Here is a 21343-nt window from a genome sequence, read left to right as displayed (position 1 = left end):
CTCAGATCTTTGAAGTGTGTAGTTCTGGAAGAATAGTTCTGAAAGCAGTAATAGAGTCTAGGGCGGGGTGAGGTGGTGATGGCAAAAGGCCATTGCTTTCCCAGAAGTTTTCTTCCAATATCTTAGACCTTGCACAGATATCCAAATACCATTAACCACAAGCAATTGGATTATTTGCAGTCTGAGCTGTATTTCAGCCAAGTTATTTGCTAATTTGCTTGTTCATTTTCGGATCAGTGTTTCATAAATTAAATCATGTTTATGCTAAGACAAAAGTTAAATTTATACTACTACTACAGAGCTGAAAATTTCTACAAAACCAGCTTTGAATTACTTTTTAGAAAATAGCAACAAAAAATATTTGTATGGCACTAGCCTCATACTTATCAGAGCCCAGACATGACTTCCGGTCAGTATAGCTCCATGAAAGAACACTATAGTGAATTAGGAGAGGTAGGTGCTAGTATCGAGTCTTTCAACTCTAACTGTAGGAAGTTGGAACAGATATTCACCTTCTGGGTTTTTGTTTTTTATGACAAAGACACTGACTAGGCAAGATGTCCCTGGGATCCATTCTAACCTTAAATGTTTACATTTCTGATCCAAAAGGAAGGGATTTAGGTATGACACTTCTATTTTGCTACATCCAACATCAAATGACACCCACTTACCTTGCAATGCTTAGGGGGTTCCATTAACTTCATGTTGTTTCACGGACTTTGGTGGTTTTCTTATCTAGTTAATTTATAAAAGGATGGGTTTGACATATATTTTGGAGATTGATTTGGCAAGATTTGTTGGTATTCTGACTGTGGGCAGGAAGGAGAAGGAAACATCAGAGATGCATGTCCACAATGTTTATGTTTCTGGTATAAACCACTGGGGGGATGTTGAAATCAGAAACACTGGAAGGAAACCATATTGAAGGACACTATCAAAAATTTAACTTTTGAGAATTTAAGTTTAAGATGCTTCCAGGAACTGAGTGTACATGCAGCTAAATATAAAAATCTACTGTTTAAAAGACGGATCAGGCAGAGAGATGATAAGTATGGAAGTCATCAGCATCATGACATCTTAAAATGTTATTTTAAACTGGAGATATCGATGAGATGGACTAGGGAAAGAGTGTAGATCGTAAAGATCTGGGTTTGGGATTAAGCCCCAAGAAATTCACACATTTAGAGTTCTAGGAGAGGAAGATAACTTGCAAGGGGCCAAAGAAATATCCAGACAGGCAGAAAGAAATCAGGAAAGTGAGTGTAATAAAAACCACTGTCAGAGAAGTATTCAAGAAGGGAAAAGCCAAATGTATTGAATGCTTACAAAAGGTACAAGCCAAGAGATCAAGGTAGAGAGTAAGCTTACTCTTTGGCATATCTCTTCTGATCCAAATGCATACGGAGATAAAATATAAGATGAAAGCTAAATACAGAGCCAGGCTCACAAACAAGGCAAATATGTACAAGTGAAAGACAATGCCAAGTGATGAGTGGGAAAAAAGCCGTGAGGAAGCAAATGGGCTAGAAGTCTAAGAGAGCTTATATGAAATGTCTGAAGTTTTGGAAGATTTATCAGGCTCACTTAAGTCAGGAGCAGGGGTGGGGTTGGAAATGTTACTCACTCACATAGTCTGAGACTCTGACATATTAAGCATTTAATCTAGGGTGGTTTAAGGACACCTAAGTTGAATAAGTGACTAAGGTTAAACCAGTATCTTATTATGAAATAGAAAATCCTGTCTACCACTATAAAACCCAGCTCTGGACTGACTTGCAGGAGCTAGGTGAACCTCCAAACACTGGAGTGCCCCAGGGCCCAGTCTTCCAACCTCTTGTCCGGAAGCATTTATTCTGATGACCTGGTCATGTTCATATTTTAAAATACCATCCATGTCCTGGTGACTCCCAAGTTTACACTGTCAGCCTGGACACTACCCTTTACTTCAGATTCACATATCTAGTTGCCTGCTTGTTATCTCTATCTGGATATTTCAAAACAGAACTCCTCATTTCCCCCTAAACCGTGTTCTACTCACGGTATTCCCCATCTGGTTTAATGGCAAATCTGTCCTTTTCAACATGGAGACTGAAACCTTTGGTGTGATCTTTTGCTCTTCTCTTTCTCTGAGCCCACATCCCATCTGCCAGCAAATCCTGACTTCTCTGCTTTTGAAACATATCCAAAATATGACCACCTCTCATTATCTCCACAATGGCTCCCTTGGCCCAAGTGCGCAATCTCTCACCCAGATCACTGCAATTTCTTTGGGGCCCCCTGGGTTGTACTGTTACCCTCCTATTGTCTGATAAGGATATGGCGACCTGAGGGAGACTTTAAAATATGTCAGTCATTTCATACCACATTTTGGCTTAAAATGTTTGAAAAGTTTTCTGTCTCTCCAGAATAAAATCTGAAGTCTTGATAATGCCTCATGTTCTAAAATGAAGAATGATGGTACCTATTATTAGGTACACATGTGTAAGTAGTAATAATATAAAGCCATACATAGGAATGAGGAGCTTGAATTGTTACCTGTAGTGAGGGAGAGAGGGTCCTGAGTTTCTAGACAAATATACAGGGCTTCAGTTTGCGCGGAAGGCTCGGTAAGGGGATAAGTGTAATGGGGCCTGTGCAATCTCAACTGAAATTGCCCTGAAGAGAAAGAGACATGGGGCTGATAGATGGGAGGGACCTGTGGCTCCAAGGCGTTGCAAGCCTGACCACTTGAGCTGGATGGATGGGGGTTGTGGTTGATTCACAGCTCTTTTTGTGAAGGTCTCCTCCCTCAAACAGGTGCACAAATTCTGTGGGACACTATCAGTGTTGCTAAGTTCTGGCCTTTGCACTTTCAAAGTACACACCTGACTTCTCCCAGGTTCTATAATCATCCTGGGGCCTGAGTAGGGAGAATTTCCACAGCAGCTGAGTACCTACCTGGAAAGTGTCTCATCTGTGTCTTGGTGATGAATCCAGTCTTTTGATCCACAATCTGTATTCCCTTAGAGTGAATTTTCTACCAGTCGTTATTGTCCTTTCTGCCTTTGGCCTGGTTTGGGGCCTTGTGTTTCAAAGTTTGCTAGACATACAATTGTTTCATCTACCTTTTAGATTTAAAAAAAAAAAGAAGTTGAAATGTACTTTGGGGAGACTATGATAAAAATATGTTCATGGAAGCAGCGTGAAAGCAGGAACCATACCTAGCAGATAGTCCAAGTGCAGTGACTTCTTACAGGCTTGTGGCTCGGCCACCACTGGAATGGCTGTCCCCTCCCATTGCAATAAAGGAGTTCCCTTTGCCTGTGGAGAGTGAAGATGTCTTAAATTACTAAGCAGGAATAGCTGTACCATGGACAAAACATCCCAGTACACTTTCATGTCTTTTCTTTCTTTAACTAAGACTCTCTTTTTTGCATTTCTGAAGTAAATTCTTATCCTCCAAAAATCAATATAAATGTCTTAAAGTTGCTACTACCTATCTTGCAGAGTTATTAGGTTATAGAAAATATACACCTACTTACCATATAATAGATAAATACATAATATATATAATATATATTATCATATAATGATAAATAGTATCATTTCCTAGAGAGCTTGTGATCTTTTTGAGTTATATATAGAGAGAGAAGTATATAGAGTGCATATATACATATGTATATCATAGGTATATGTATATTGTATATGTATACATACACATATATATGGATATGTACCTCATACACATATCTATATATGGGTGTATATATCCATATCTAGATATACCCATATCTAGAGATATATCCATATCTAGATATATATCCATATCTAGATATACAAGGATATATATGGGTGTATATATCCATATCTAGACATGGATATATCTAGATATGGATATATACACCCATATTTATCCTATATTTATGCACTTTCTTTACCACTTGGCACAATGCCAAGAAAATGCCAGAGCCTGGACAAATTTGGATGATTAATCTGAATATTTTCAATAGAGTACCTACAGACTATGCAACAAGAGACTAAGAGAGGTACTCAAGAGACCATTTGTAAGTTCACAAAGAATGAAAATAAAGTCCTAGTATCAAGTTGACCCTGACCTTTAGAGAATGTAGAGGGTAATGTGTCTTAAATAATGAGCTGTATTTGCACAATATCTGCAATGTGTCGGTCCCAGCCCTTCAACATATGGCACATTCCAGACCTCCTTGTTCTCACTGCCTTGTTCCTACGTGTTTGTTCTGTAATTAACCTTGGAAAAGTCCCCTCTCCATCTTTACTTCTCTCTATCCTTCCTAATAATCATTTTGCCAGCTCAGAGTTGTGGCTTGATCAACGTCTAAGGTTTTGATTTCTCAGACTCATTACCGGCTGGCGATATGCCATGGTCATCAACATTAACCATTTCTAGTGAGTAGGAAATTAATTTATCTACTTAAGAAATTCACGTTTGTTTTTTTTTTTTCTTAATTGAGTTCTGTTGCTCTGTTTGCCTGAGAAAGATTCAACATAAAAATCTCACTTCTTAAAATAGGAATTTTGATTTCAAAGTCTAAATCATTTCAACTCAGTCATAAAGATTTAAAGAGTGGAAGAATTTGGATGTCAGGAAAACATAGGCTTTGGAATGACAGGTGGATTTGAATTCCAGCTCTTCTACTCAGTGGCTCTTTTCTTTGGGTATATCCAGTGCTTTAAAACCTCTGTATCTCACTGTCCTTGTCTGATAAGCTCAGATAATAATAATGTTTGCATCCTAAAATTGTATAATTAAGTGATCTAAATAATCCATGTAAAACAATGTGCCTACTTTGAAGTTAGTTCTACATTAAAGTGTGAGTCCCTGCCATCATGGAAGTTACAATTTACTTAGGAGATAAATGAACATATTTAAAGCTGAAGAAAGATTTCTGGAGAACGGAGCTTGAGTGAGCACCTTTACTCAAGGAAAAAGATAAGGGCTGACATCTGTGATAAGGACTTAAGTTTTACCAGGAGGGCAGAAGAGGAAAGATCAGTGAGTGCCTTTGTAGTGAGCTTTATCACTCAGAGAACCTTAAAAGAGTAATCAACACTACAATGAAGGATTTGAGATTTCATCTGAACTCTGAGCTAGGGATCTAACTTGGGTAGATCCCTATTAGGCGAGCAGTGGAAGGGATGTCATGAGCTGCTATATTATAGCAATAGGAATAATTTTTTATCTATCTGGGAAGGAATGAGATAATCAACTGACTAGAACTGAAAGTTTGCTCAGGGACCAGCATAAAAAATTTGGAGAGATAGGTTACATCTATTTGGGGAAGATTTAAAATATGCAAAGTTACTTTTACTTTATCCTAATGGAATTTTGGAGAACTGGCAGGTTAATGATGTGATGGGACAAGGCTTTAGTCTGATTATCTCTGGCTGTTGTGTATGCAGGATGACATCAGATGTAGGAAACACTGGGGCAAAGCAGCTTGTTAGATGATGGCAGTGACACGGTTTGTGAGACCAGTGTAGTGGCAAATGTGAATAGAGGAGAAATGGCGTTCCCTGGAGCCACTCTCAGTAGAGCACTGGTGGTAGATTCCAAGCAGGAAATTAACAAGAGGTAACTGTCAAAGATGATCTACATAAGCATTTTTTCATCAAACCCAGAAGGTTTATTCCATTCACCAAAGAAATCTTTGAAAATGTCCTTTGGGAAAGCATTCACTGAAATCTGAATGACCAATGAGACAAAACAAAATAGTATGTTATTTTTAAGTAACCTATGTGTTGACTGGTTTATCCAGAGAGACCAAGTAAATATCAATGCCAGTATGCTTTGCCCGATACCCAATAACCTACAGAATTAAAATGGGAAGACAAAGATACCTTGTGTCTTATTTGCACCTTATGCTCTTTTGGATGGTGGAGTCAAACTTAGCAGAGATCCTAAGAGTTCCTGCTCTTCTCCAAATGTGGCTATGGCTTCTCTAACAAGAAACAGCTTGTTGGACTGTGTCAATTATCCTGTGACCTGAAAGTTCCTCCTGTGGTTGGCTTTCACCCCTTGTGCATATCTGACTTTACTCTTTCCCTTTCCTCGATGGTGGTTAATGCATTCACTCCTCATCATTGACAACAGGATCACATTAGGGGATGCACCCCAATGAGGAAGTAAAAGTAACACAAGGTCACAAAAAATTGAACTGAATTAAAAACGTAGTAAGGGGGCGCCTGAGTGGCTCTCTGCTCAGCAGGGAGCCTGCTTCCTCCTCTCTCCGTGCCTGCCTCTGCCTACTTGTGATCTCTGTCAAATAAATTTTTTAAAAATCTTAAAAAAAATAAAATAAAAATAAAAACGTGGTAAGTGGGAAAGTGTGCACATAAAATTACATCTTTTAGCACAACCTTTAAAAAATAAATTGCATCAAGAGAACAGACCTAGAGAGATCATTTAATCCATTCGAATGGCTTCTGGTAGAGCAATGGTTCTTGACCTTGACTGTATACGACAGTTATGTGGGGGAACTTCTAAAAGATACCAATTGCCAGATCTCGTTCCCATAGATTTTTTTTTTCCTAAAAAAATTTTTCCTTGTGATGAGAACTTGTAAGATCTCTTAGCAACGTCTAAATATATAATACTGTATTATTAACTATAGTCACCACGCTGTACATTACATCCTCAGAACTTATTTTATAATTGGAGGTTTGTATATTTAATGTTATATAGTGGGGTCCCTGCTATCCATAATGTTTTGAAGTTTCTCCAGGATCACTATCAAGTGCAGTCAGATTTTAGAGATAGCCTCCAGGAGGGTCAAAAACACCAATGCCTGAATTCAACTCTCAAGATTCTCAATTAAGTGCTTTTGGGTGGAACCCAGGCCTTTGGAAATTCAAAAGCTCTGCAGGTGATTCTTATGTAAAACCAGCTTGAGCATCAATGGGCTGATCTGTGGCTCTCAAACCTCAGAATCCTTTGGAGAGGTTGTTGACAAAAAGTTGCTGGAGCCCATCCCCAGAGACTGACTCAGTAGGCGTGGGTGGGGACAGAGAATTTACGTGCCTAGTAAGTTCCCAGGTTAGGTTGCTGCTGATCACACGTAAAGAAACACTGAAGCAAAAGTTACTCATGTTAAAAGTATCTCCAAGCAGTTATGGGGGCAGGGTTTGTTGGGTGGGGTTTGGTTAAATAGGCAACGGGGACTAAGGAGGGCAAGTGTTAGGATGAGCACTGGTGGTGTATAGAGGTGCGGATCATTATATTGTACACCTGTAACTACTATTAATTACACTTTATGTTAACTAACTGGAGTTTAAATTAAAACTTAAAAAATATGTATCTCTAAGCAGAAGATTATATAATATGTTTATAAATATGTTCTAATAACTTCTGTCTTGCCCTCATATAATCTAACTGCTTTCCTCTCTTTTTTAGAAGACTTTATATTTACTTATTTGAGAGAGAGAGAGAGCACGCACTTGGGTGTGTGCATAAGTGAATGGGGGGAGGGAGTAGACAGAGGGAGAAGCAGCTCCCTGCTGAGCATGGAGCAGGATGAGGGACTCCTTCATCCTAGGACCCTGGGATCATGACCCGAGTTGAAGGCAGTCATTTAACCAACTGAGGCACCCAGGTGTGATGAAGTTCTAGAACCTAGGTGAGGTTTGGTGGGCTGAGGTCCGGAGCCGATGACCAAGAAAGAATTCTTGAGATCTCTTTGGTGCAAAATGGTGGTTTATTAAAACACAGGGACGGGACCCGTGGGCAGGAAGAGCTGCTGCCCCGGGTTGTGAGGGTCGGCATGTTATATACCTTGCAGTTGGGGGAAGGTGAGGAGAAGGGAGGTTTCAACGGGAGTTTTCATATGCTAAAGAGGGCCTACAAGGTGCCAGGAAGTCGGAGGCCTACCGGAGGCCTTGCCCTTGCAGGCCTTGCCCTTGCGGCTTGATCAATGTTGCCTTCAGACCAGCCATTAACATTAAGATACTTGGGAGACTTTTTGGTGGGATGTCAGAATCCTGCGATCAATCGTCTTTGTTAGTGAGATTTAGGACATTTGTAAGCCAAGGGAGACTCCTGTCTAGCAGGATTGTGAGCTCTGCAAGTTAACTATTTGCTTATTGTTCATGGCAGTCCGGGCTGCTTGAGGGATGCTACACATAGGACTGAGGGGAAGTGGATGGAGGGGGTGTGTACAAGGCGCCAGCTTTTGCTTTGTCCTCAGCCAGCCTCGTGCTCCCTCATCAGGTGTCCCTCTAACTGGTTTCCTTAGCAATATTGTGATACAGTCAGGTTTTCGTTTTTTGCAGTTAAGAGGCTATTTAAAGTTGACATGATCAGTGAATCCATATTTACCCTACTTGTTAATTTCTTCACTTTCTATCCTAACCCCCTTTCAGAAGAGTGATTAATTATTTCATAATTTCAGTTCAGAAGAATCTAAATAAATAATTGCTAAGAATTCATAATTTGATTTCCTGCTAGCAAGGGTTAAGGTCCACTAATCCACATTAATTCTTTAAAAATTGTATAAACACCAAAGAGTAGGAGGCACTGATAAGACACAATTATAGATATCATATAATAAAACTAAGTTAAGGTCATGTTGACCCATAGTGTGAAAGAATGGCCATCCACTAAGCACAAAAGGAAACAAATTGTCATATTTTATTCCTTCAGTGGTTGTAAAGGGAAGAGGGTATTTGGAGGAACAGGATTAATAAAATATTAAAATAACTAGGAAGAAAGACCAATAATTAAAGATGATATGTAATTCAGACCCAGTCTGAGCAATAGCTCTTCTCTTTTGATTCTGCATCTTTAATTACAGAAATAACAGAAATAACAGTTCTCCCTAGATCAACCCTCCCCTGTCATCTCCAACAGGTATAAAGACAGTTTAAACAAACAAACAAACAAACAAAAAAACCCTTAAAAAACGATTCATGCTTTTGCTTCCCTTTTTTGCTTTTTTTCCACCTACTTACTCTGGAGAATGTAAAAGGGTAGCTGAAACATTGAGTGCACTGACTTCTACATGGCAGGTCCCTATCACATCCCAGTTGTCCGATTATTCCACAAATGATTCTCTCGACCACTGGCAGTGGTCTTAGAGGTAAACAAATCAGAGAGAGGCGAGGGGCGTGGCTGAAAAGCATGAGGCAGATGGAAATCTTTCCTCTTCCTTCCAAAGGCGGATTATGATGAGAAGGTAAGGGCTGCTCAATCCAAGAAGAGTTTAAACAAAAAAAAAAAAAAAAAAAAGGATTTTGTAAAAAAATACAAAAAAAAAACTGGCTCCATGACTCTAGTTTTTAATTATACAGAGACTTTATTCAGGGGACCAAAATGTGGACAGGGCAGCCAGGAGGAGGATATTTTCAAACAGGCCAGTGAGATTGACACCTTTTATATTAACACATATATACTAGTAGACTTGAAATTTGAAGTCAGGAATTTTGCTCAGTCAAGCCTCTATGTTTTGTTTGTATATTAAGGTCAGGTTATTAAATGAAAGAGCTCTCCATCCTGAAGTACTCTATTACACCACTGCACTTAATTAATCATGGACATTTTACATTGAGTTCCTTTGGGATATAAGAAAATTCCATAAAAAATATTTGGAAGAATAAATAATACATATCTTAGAAAACAAGGAGTAAAATGCAAGGAAATTTAGATGAGTAAGAAAGTTTTCATGATTCTTTAAATAAACAAATACATATAATAATAATAATTGTGGTACCCTACAATTGCACAGCACATTTACATTTCCAAATATCTTGTTTTATCATTAAAATAACCATGTGAATCAGGTAAATACACAACATTGACATGTATAAACTGGGGCCAGGAGAAGTTAAGTATGTATTAAAGTCAAAAAAAGCTTGTTGGTATTGTAACTGAGACTTGAAAACACATATTCTAAATCCCGGCATTAGTCATCTCTTTTCTGAAGATAGTGTCAGAATATAGAAGTAGATCTCAAACTGTAGACACTGGTCTGATGAGGGAGCACGAGGCTGGCTGAGGACAAAGCAAAAGCTGGCGCCTTGTACCCCCCCTCCATCCGCTCCCCCTCTGTCATATGTGTAGCATCCCTGCCATGAACAATAAGCAAACAGTTAACTTGCAGAGCTCACAATCCTGCTAGACAGGAGTCTCCCTTGGCTTACAAATGTCCTAAATCTCATCCTAAATCTCACTAACAAAGACAATTGATAGCAGGATTGTGACACCCCACCAAAAAGTCTCCCAAGTATCTTAATGTTAATGGCTGGTCTGAAGACAACATTGATCAAGCCGCAAGGGCAAGGCTTCCGGCAGGCCTGGGACATCCTGGCACCTGGTAGGCCCTCTTTAGCATATGAAAACTCCACTGACACCTCCCTTCCCCTCACCTTCCCCCAACCCCAGGGTACATAACCTGCCATCCCTCACAACACGGGGCCTGTCCCTGTGTTCTAATAAACCACCTTTTTGCACCAGAGACTTCTTAAGAATTCTTTCTTTAGCCCTCGGCTCTGAACCTCACCCCACCGAACCCGACCCAGGTTCTGGGACTTCATCAATTCTGCATTCCAATTAATTTTCCCCAAAAGGTGATTAAAATAAACCACTTAAAGATAATGCAAATAAAGCACTTTGTAAATGCCTGACACATAGCAGCATTTACTCTCACATTCAGTAGTCATTTTTTTTCTGACTTGACTAAACTTTTTCATATTCTATTAACTCACATTTATAATCAAGATTTAACATGAATGTTTCTGGGTCTCAAATGAGGCTTTGTTTGATTCAACAGCTATTTATTGAGAATCTCCTACCTCCAGGGCAAGGTTCTCCATGCCACAGATAGAAGCGTTAACAAAAGAGATGAGGGTTCAATTCTCTTGTCACATTCTTAAGACTAAAGGAGGAAACAAACAAACATATAATTAGAGATCATGATAAAGCTTTGAAGAAAATATAATGCTGATATTATAATTTAGAAATGTAATAGTGAATGATAGGGGAGGAACTTGAGAATCAAATTAGATGTGTGGGACGCCTGGGTGGCTCAGTGGGTTAAGCCTCTGCCTTCGGCTCAGGTCATGATCTCAGGGTCCTGGGATCAAGTTCCGTGTCGAGCTCTCTGCTCGGTGGGGAACCTGCTTCCTCCTCTCTCTCTGCCTGCCTCTCTGCCTACTTGTGATCTCTCTCTGTCAAATAAATAAATAAAATCTTAAAAAAAATTAGATGAGGGTCAGGTAAGGATCCTCTGAGAAGGTGACATTTGACATAAAACTAGAGGGCATGAAGGAGGTAGCTGGGTGCATATCACTGGGAGGAGAGCATTTCAAGCAGAAGACTTATAGAGATGAGGTACAAAGGCCTGGGGGACGGGGTAGTGAGGGTGGTCCTCAGCAAGAGAAGGATTCTGTAGTAGTCAATTAGAAAAATTCATGTTAAAAATAAGAAAAATTACTTAGAATTATTTATTGGGCTGTGTCAAAGTTCCGTCTATTATACATATACATGAAGGTTAATAGGTTGATAAAATTATCTCTACTGTAAAATTTTATAAGCCAATCTCCTTCAAGACAAAGGGGAATGCTGTTTGACCATTCACTCTGGAGCCTGCAACACTTTGAAAGTCAAGTACCCTGGGTTCCGTGAAGCAACAGAGGGCAAAAAAAAAAAAATGTAAAGGCTTTCAAATACCCCAATTAAAAAATGGGCAAAAGGGGGCACCTGGGTGGCTCAGTGGGTTAAAGCCTCTGCCTTCAGCTCAGGTAATGATCCCAGGGTCCTGGGATCGAGCCCCGCATCAGGCTCTCTGCTCAGTAGGGAGCCTGCTTCCCTGTCTCTCTCTCTCTCTCTCTGCCTGCCTCTCTGCCTACTTGTGATCTTCGTCTGTCAAATAAATAAACAAAATCTTTAAAAAAAAAAAATTGGCAAAGGATCTAAATAGACATTTCTCCAAAGAAGATATGCAGTGACTTATAAACATCTGAAAAGATGCTCAACATTATTAGCTATCATAGAAATGCAAATTAAAACCACAATGAGGTAGCACTTTACTCTCACTAGGATGACTGTTAATAAAGCAAAACAAAACAACAACAGACAGATAATAAGAAATTGGTGAGGATGTGGAGGTTTGAACCCTCATACATGTCTTCTTGGAATGTAAAATGATGTAGCCATTTTGAAAAACAATCTGATAGCTCCTTAAAAGTTTGAACATAGAATTACCATATGAACCAGCAACTCCATTCTAGGTATAGATACAAGAGAAATGAAAATCTATGACCACATAAAACCTTGTACATGATTGTTCATAGCAGCAATACTCATAATAGCCTGGAAAGGGAAACAACTCAAATCAATGATGATATATATATATGTTTATAAAATGTGTTACATCCATACAATGGAATATTTTTTGGCAATAAAAAGAAATGAAGTACTGATACATGTTATAACATGGATGAAATTTGAAAACATTATACTAAGAGAAAGAAGCCATAAAAGACCACATAACTTTCTGATACCATTTATAAGAAACGTCCATGATAGGCAAATCTATAGAGATAGAAAGTAGATTGGTGGTTAACTAGGTCTGGGGAATACCAAGGGATTGGGGAGTAATGGCTAAGAGATGCCGTGTTTCTTTTTGTGGTGATGAAAATGTTCTAAAATTGATTGTGGTTCTGGTTGCACAACTCTGTGAATATACTAAAAACCATTGAATTGTATACTTTCAATTAGTAGACTGCAAGTAGGTGAATTATATCTCAATAAAGCTGTTAAAAAACCAAACAAGCAAAACAAAACAAAACAAAAACAAACAAACAAAAACAAACAAGCATACTTTGTTTTGCGTGATCAGTCTAGGATCATTTATGCATCCTGAAGAGACAGGAGAAAATCTCTTCCATCTCCTTTACTTGTTTTATAGTTGATCTTCCCAGTTCTTAGGACCTGGAACTCAGGTTATTTTGAAGAGTGATTTGGAAAGTTCAAAAGATTTCCATCATTTACCTGACTTTCCATCATTTCCATCTAAATCCAGATGGAACTTTGATGGGTCAGAGTATTCTAAGTTTTCAACACCATATTGACATAAGGGCTTTGGACACAATCCTTTTACATAAAAGTAGAATTTATTTTATTTTTGTCCTCTTACCTGGATTCTTGTGCCACATCATCCCACAAGCAATTCATGACTTCAACTCCAGGCCACCTGATTGGTGGATTGAAAAACACTATAAGTGCTATTTATTTGACTCCTCCTCTTTTCTTTTTCTATTTTATTAAGGAAATGGCTCTTAGTATCTCTCCAATCCATCTAATTATTAGCTTAACTAGATATGCTGAAATTTATTTGAAACCATTCCCATACTAAATATACACAGACTTAGGTACAATTGCTCTCCAGTTTTAAAAAGTAACTATTATCTTAGTTGCAAAGACAAGCCAAAGAAGAGAGTACAATTTTATAAAACATACTTAAATAAATGTACTCAGGCATATTAAATGGTAAGAGGAAGTAATTTCATCAATTACAAGGCTGCCTCTTTTAAATTTAATTAATCAAAGATTACAAACTCTTTATTGGAAAGGTCTGATTTTTAATTCATATTTCTATATCCAGAATACCTTGAATATCTTGAATAATGCCTAGCCTACAACAGGGCTCAATGTGAATGAATGAGTAAACAAATGATTGAATGAAAGACTGAATTAGTCACGTCTTGTCTTGACTGGAGTCAAATAGGATCTGGATCCAAGACATGATTCTTTACTATTTGTGTGACTGTGTATCTAATGCAGTATATCTAAACTTTTTTCTCACCAGTTACAGGGGTTTGCTGATGTTGCAGTGAGGGTTAAAAGAACACACTTCCTGGAAAAGAGGCAACATTAAAAGCCACTCTAGATTATAGGTTCATAGGCGTTACTTCCAGTAATACTTGGATTACAAAAGAAATATAGAATTCACAGGTAGTCAGGAGAGAAAAGAGTAGAAGACAAAAACCAAGGCATTTTGCCAGTTAAACATATTTGTGATCAGCCTGAAATTTTTTAAAAAATTGAATGGTATTGAAAAAACCATGAGTAAAGAAGCCCCCAAATCATTGCAAACCGTCATCATGGCATCATGTCTTCTGCCATGTAAAACAGAAATGTTTTTCTTGCTGCCCTGACAACTTTGATGATGGCAATTTGCAAAGATATCAATTATGATTTAAAGAAAGGTCAAAAATAATAATTCCAGCTGTGGTTTGAGGAAGCTAATTTGAATTTAAAAGTAGAGCAAAGTCCTTTCTCATTTCCCTCTTGCCATACAAACCTTTTAATACTGCTGATTCCTAACAGATATAATTGCAAGGCATCAATGGAACACCCCAAAGAAATATTCAAAGAGGGGAAAATCTACCAGTAGCGTGAGGAAGACTCCCTGACTGACTGACACATCAGGAAAACAGATGAGGTATGATGGGTTCCCAAGCCCAAAGATTGTTCCTCTTCCAACATGGCACCCACACTTCCTTTTCTGCTTCCACTGCTTCATCCCGTCTCCCATGGTGGTTACCTATGGTTTTGAGTAACAGACTGTTCTGTTGTTCTGTCAGTCCTCTGGGGTCCACTGAGGACTCCAATCTGCTCAAGAAAAAATATCCTTTCATTTACTATTCATCATTTCTTCCCATATCTCCCATTTTATCCTTGAAGTTTTTGGGAGTCTACTAGAATGTTCACTCAACCTCCAACTGTTGTTACTTTTTGGTCATTTTGGCAAAGTAGGAATTTTCAGTTACATGATTGATGATTTTGCTAAAAATTTTTCTTGACAAGGAAAGAATCTTGGTGGAGATTATATGAAATAAACATATTTGGTCAACTCCCAACTTTTCTGGTTTGATTAGCTTCCTCTTGGGCTTATATGTCTGAACTTTCTGCCTAATGTTCGGAATACTTTTTAGAAAGAGTTATAGGAAAGACAGGTTATTTGGTAAAGTAATAATATTACTTAAAGATGTGAGAACGAAATTATATAGCCTACAGAAAAATAGTCAATACATTTGAATATGAGATTAGACATAGGAAGTCAATTTTGTTAATTTCTTAAAATTATGAGATAAATCTCCAAATATTTATCATGTGATGCTATTTACAGACGAATTTCTTATTCCTAGAATTATTATGTATGCTTCTGAAGAAATTTTAACTTCATACTCTTATTTGATAACTGGTATTTAAGATTGAAACAAGTAAACATCCTGTAAAGTTAAAGAAGTATTGAGATTTCTCTGTTTCTGATAGCCTTTTCGTTCTAGGATAGCATTCACCAAATAGATTATATATAGGAGCATAAAATGGCTTAATATTTCAAACAATTAATCCCATTTGGGTGTGTTTTCCAACTATAACAAAATTAAACTAGAAATCTAGATGAAAAAGATCTCTGGAATTATCCCCAAATACCTGGGGACCTAAAAAAATTAACCATTACAGAAGCTATGAGTCAAAGAAGAAATTAAGCATTAACTAACTAACTAACGAAATAAATAAATAAATAAAAAGAAAACATCAACTTTTAAGAGATATAGCTTAAGTGTTGCTTAGAGTTTTTGCCAAAACTTCTAGAATAAATATAGGACACACAATCTTTATATCATTGGGTAAGCAAAAATTCTTAGGACATGAAGAACATGAGTTTTAAGAGGAAAAAAATGATGAATTAGACTTCACCAAATTAAAAACTTGGTCTTTAAAGACACCATTTAGAAATTAAAAGGCAAGCCACAGATTGGACAAAAATATTGACAACACATATTTCTGACAAATAATTTATATCCAGAATACATAAAGAACTCTTACAACTCAATAAGACAAACAATTTTTAAAATGAAAAAAGATACAAACTTAAAACTCACCAAAGAAAATGTATAAATGGCCAATAAGCCCATGAAAAGATGTTCAGCATCATTAGTCATCAGAGAAATGCAAATTAAAAAGCAGCAATAAAATAGTATACACCTAATAGAATAGCTAAAATTGAAATAATGGCAGTGCCGAATGTTGCCAAGGATTTGGAACAACTGAAACTGTTATCATCATTATAGGAAAAGTAAAATTTACAATCACTTTGAAAAAACAATTTGGCAGTTTTTCTGTTTTTTTAATAAGGTTCAACATCCATTATCATACAAGCCTGCAACTCAGCTCCTAAGTATTTTTTCCAAAAGAAATGAAAACACATGTCTACCTGAAGACTGGTGATGAGTGTTTGTGATAGCAGGAAACTAAAAAACAAACATCTATCAGGAGGCGAATAAATATATTATAGTATATCCATGCCACAGAATACTTCTTAGAAGCAAGAAGGAACATGTCTCTGATATTTGCTACAACGTAAGTGAGTATCAAAAACATGCTGAGTAAAAGATGCATACATAAAGAAATATATACTCTATGATGCTATTTATATGAAATTCTGCAAAAGGGAAACCAGTTTATGACAGAAACCACACTGGTGATTGCCCAGGGCCAGGATGAGTAAGATGAGTTGAATTCCGAGAAATTTAAGGGAACTTTTTGACTTGATGGTGTTTGCTTTGGTGCATATGTTTCTCAAAACTCACTGAATTGTACACTTAATAAGGGTGCATTTTATTGTATGCAAATTAAGCCCCCATAATATCGATTTTTTAAGAAAGTGACCAAAACAAAAAAATCACCAAGACTGATTTTATGTTGATGGGCTAGAGTATGGGGAGTTTATATATTTGTTCTTCTCATTCATATATATATGTTTATATATATATATATATATCTCCAAGTATTTCTTCTATGATAGAAAAGGATCAATATATTCTAAATCTTTTATACAAATTTCCATACAGACTTACTCTATGTCATTTTATTCTGCCTATAATTACTTTGCTTTAAAAAACTGGAGCTCTAACAGAATCTTAGAGAGAATATTCAACATCTTTCCCATCTTTAGACTGGGAAAGTAAAAAACAATCCCTCCCACACAAGGTCCCCTGGATACATTACTCGCTAGAGAATGGTCCGAGCTGGAGGGCTCAGCAGAAAAATTGTTTACCATCACTCAGCGGGCTCATCCTGACCTCTCCTAATGAAAGTTCAGTGTCTTTGGAACATAAGGGATACTGTTTCTTTTAAGCATTTCCACAGGGAACTGCTGACCTCTCCTTGTTCTCTTTGTTCCTCTGGTCTAAAGGACACTTTAGCAAGGTTAATATTTGAAGACCAACTTTTATAGGCAGGCTGATTCAGTAAATTGTTGAAATGGTGCAAGAATAATTTTGGGTACATTAATTTCAAAAATTAAAAAAAGAATATCCAGGCACAGGGCCATGTTGCCCTTCACTACTTGGTAAATTGAAATTGGTCATTCCTAGGAGATATTTTGTGCTTGGGTTTGGAAAGATGGTCCAAGGAAGGCAGACAAAGGTCTGTTTGGATAAGTGCTCAATTAGATTTTCCTGTTGAGGTTGCACTGAGCTGATACACATTTTTGAGTGATTTAGTGCATTTTGATTTTCAATTTTCTGGGTCATGTTTTCAAGTGCTACAGAAGGCAAAAGAACAAACTTGATGAATGAGTGACATCAAAGGGGAAACAAAGCATTCCTAACAGATTGCAAGAACCCCAAGAAACATTCAAGGTTTCTTTTCATTTATCTTTCACTGGCAATTCTTACCGTGGCCATTCATTCCCTTTCTCATTCTTCTGTGTTCTGTCGTTTATTCACCTATCCATTTATTCCTTCATTTGTTGGCAAATTGACAAATATTTACTGAGTGTGTGGAACGTGCCCTCGCCTTGAGGATATGAGAGGAACAATAAGAGCTACCAGTACCTCAACTTCTTAGGTTTGTGGCAGTAGACACGTGTCATGGCTAATCTGGAGATGAGATATGATGTTATTTATTTTCTAGATGAAGAAAATGAGACTAACTCAGAATTTAAACTTGAATTACCACTGATTCAAAAACCGAGACTCATTTCACTCAACTATGCTGCCTCCCAAATTCCATCTTAAGGACAAACGAGAAAGGTCACCTAATGATCAGGACAGTTTAACAAGCTGGAAAGTAAGGGTTCTAGTCCTGGCGCTGACAAACTAGACTTATGATTTTGCAGAAGACACTTTATTTGTAAGAGATTTATGTATAAATCCTCTGTAAAGGGGAAGATGTGTTACATTATTTTTATGATCTCTTCCCTTCCAGTTATAAACATTTCTAATCCTATTATTTTTGCTTCAAAAATTATAAACAGTTGACTTAATAGTTCAAGTTTCAGAGATTCTGTAACTTTCTGAATTATGATTTTGCTTTCCATTTTGTCTCCTTTCTAAGCAGCTCATCAGTTAAGTTCCAAAATAAAAATGAGAGGTATTGGGCAGCTAGTCCGGGGAAGTCAGACATTGAATGGCCAACCGAGTCCAAATAATATCAAGCCACTTAGGAGACTGATGACTTTCAGGCTCCAGTTTTTAACTTTCTAGTTGGCACTGGTCTTTGAACATGCCAATATCATGACTTTCTCAACTGGGTGATTTTTACATATTTTAAACTTAATTACAGAATAAAGAAAAAGTTGTGTTTGCTGAGCCGGAATGCTCGCCAAGTGTGAAAGAACTATATCTCAGCTGTATGTCCTGTTACACAGTGTTCTTGGAACTTCTCATATGTCGTTCTGTCTGTTCATGTGCAATCTGAAAACTCACTACAATTAGCAAATGAAATATTTATATATGCTGCCACACAGTCAGTCCATATGTGCAAACTATTGCAAGTTCCTCCGTAGCATTTAGCATCACCCACTGGTATGTTAGTTTCTTAAAATAGCCCTTCTGGTGCCTTATAGGAAATAGACCCCGAAATCATGCATTTTTCTTGCTTCCCATGTTTACAGGCCCGCCTTGCTGAAGTAACCTGTCTGTTCTCCAACAAAATTCAGCACCACCGATGTGAAGTTCTCTCTTTCTACCCTCTGCGTTAGGCATTGAACTCACAAGCAACGTCGTGCTCCAAAGAGCGGAATTCATCCCCTTGGGCTAGCTGGTTAAGATTTTGTTTTTAAAAATTCCAGTCATTGGGGCACCTAGGTGGCTCAGTGGGTTGAACCCTCTGCCTTTGGCTCAGGTCATGGTCCCAGGGTTCTGGGATGGAGCCCCGCATCGGGCTCTCTGCTCAGCAGGGAACCTACTTCCTCCTCTCTCTCTCTCTCTGCCTACTTGTGATCTCTGTCAAACAAATTAAAAAAAAAAAAATTCCAGTAATTGTCTGAGCACAACGGATTGAGAGCACACACTGAGAGTCCCATAATGAAAATGTAAACCTTCAACAGATACACACTCTATAATCAGCACATGAACAGTAAGAAAATCTTGTTGACTCCTGAAAGCCTTTCCCGAAGCTGAAAACCCATAAATGGAAGGGAGGCAAGCCTCTGATTCACTTCTGAATTAAATCAAGGGACAGCCAGCAGTTGAAGGAATACAGGGCAGTTGCCCTCAATAAAATACTAGTAGGTAGGCTCCCGCCCCTCCTAACACGGATTGCATTACACTGAGTCAATGAAACGGAAAGGAAGTGAGTTCTACCTGCAGGCTTAGGTTTGTGTGCAGCTTCATCTGCCAGAAAACCTCAGGTCAATGAAATCACAATAAGAGGAAGAGAAAGACAGAGGGACAGAGGGAGAGAAGTGAAATAGGACAGGAGATGAGTGGTGAACCCCAGGGGCTGGGTTCTGGTACTCCACGCTCCTGGACTGATGATCGAGTCCATCCGAGTTGCTGAAGCGCGATGAGTGGAGAAAGTCCTGATTATTAGACCAATACAAATAAGATGGTCTCTAACCAAAACACAGCTCATGTCTAGTTCCAGGAGATATCGATGCCATCAATTTATGACCACTATGTTTTTTAATAATACGAACCTTGTTAACAATGCAAAATCTCTCGTAAGGTATAATTCCACAGCTCTTAAGAACAACCTTGAAAAGAAGGTGTCTCTAGTACAGCAATGGTGTTGCGTTGCTAGCGTTGGAAGCAGGGAGGGATGCATGATTTCCTGCATGTGTGGTGGCATGGTTGAAGCGGCTCCCGCTGTCTCGAATTGTTCCCTTCAAGCCCTGACCATGAACTGGGCACTGGCATGATTTGGACACTCAGCAGCCTCAAGGACACAAATTTCTCCCAACGTGGTAGGGAGAACGGGAAGGGAAGAGAAGAGAATTTTGTCATTGTGCATTACTACCACCAAGGCAAACCCAGAGCCCCGAAAAAGACTAAAAAGTGGAGATTCCAAGACTCAGTTTGCCGTGCTTAATTGTGTCCGTCTAAGTTAATGGCATCAGTTCCTACAAAGGAATAAAAATATGCAGCGCTATTTAAGCAATGGTTTAAACAAATATAGCTTATTGTCAGGGAAAAGTGCTAAGTTGGCCGTTCACAGCCAAATCTCTTTGCAGGGCCTGTCGGCTGCACTGTTTTCCCCACCATGACAGATTGGATTTAATTGAAAAGTTGCTAGTTTAGAGCTGTCGCTGAAAACTTGCATGGTGAAATGAAAACAGCCTGGTGATGGATGGTCCTTCAGTCTTTTTTTATGTATCTTCTTTATCCCGGTCATCGTTTTTTTTTTTTTTTTTTCTTTTAAGAACCCAGTATGAATATTTCCTAAAGCCATCAAAAATCTTGAACGAGGGGAAGTACTCTCTTCTTTTCTTGAAGTTCAAAGTCTCAAAGATTTTTACTGTTCCTTTATCTTGCCCCCCTCATTAATGAACTTCGTGTGCCCTGTTTATAATAGAGGAGGATTTTTTTTTTTTAAGATTTTATTTATTCATTTGACAGACAGAGATCACAAGTAGGCAGAGAGAGAGGGGGAAGCAGGCTCCCTGCTAAGCAGAAAGCCTGATGCAGGGCTGGATCCCAGGACCCTGGGATCATGACCTGAACTGAAGACAGGGGCTTTAACCCACGGAGCCACCCAGGCGCCCCTAGAGGAGGATTTTTTAAAAACTGTGTGAAGCCTAGTTAACTTGCAGTCTTAACGAGGTGAGCTGCGCAAACTGGAATGAATATTCTGTGGGACAGTCAGATAATGGAAGCTAAGGTTTGAAAGGCTGCAAATATTGGAGTCAACGCATTTATTTTCCCTAAATTTCTATTTCAATATACACTACTGTTAAAAGATAAGCGGAGGCATATTAAAAATGTTAAGGGTTTATTTGAGCAAAAATGAATTCAAATCGGACAGCTTCCAGTCTAGCAGATAGAAAGGGGTTGCTGCCCCAAATTAAAGACTTGTAGAGGCAGATGGGAACAGGAAGTT

Source organism: Mustela nigripes, chromosome 2 (assembly GCF_022355385.1).
Source record: "Mustela nigripes isolate SB6536 chromosome 2, MUSNIG.SB6536, whole genome shotgun sequence".
In the NCBI taxonomy this organism is placed as follows: domain Eukaryota; kingdom Metazoa; phylum Chordata; class Mammalia; order Carnivora; family Mustelidae; genus Mustela; species Mustela nigripes.
The sequence above is the reverse complement of the archived record's forward strand: the minus strand, read 5'-3'. Positions refer to the sequence as shown.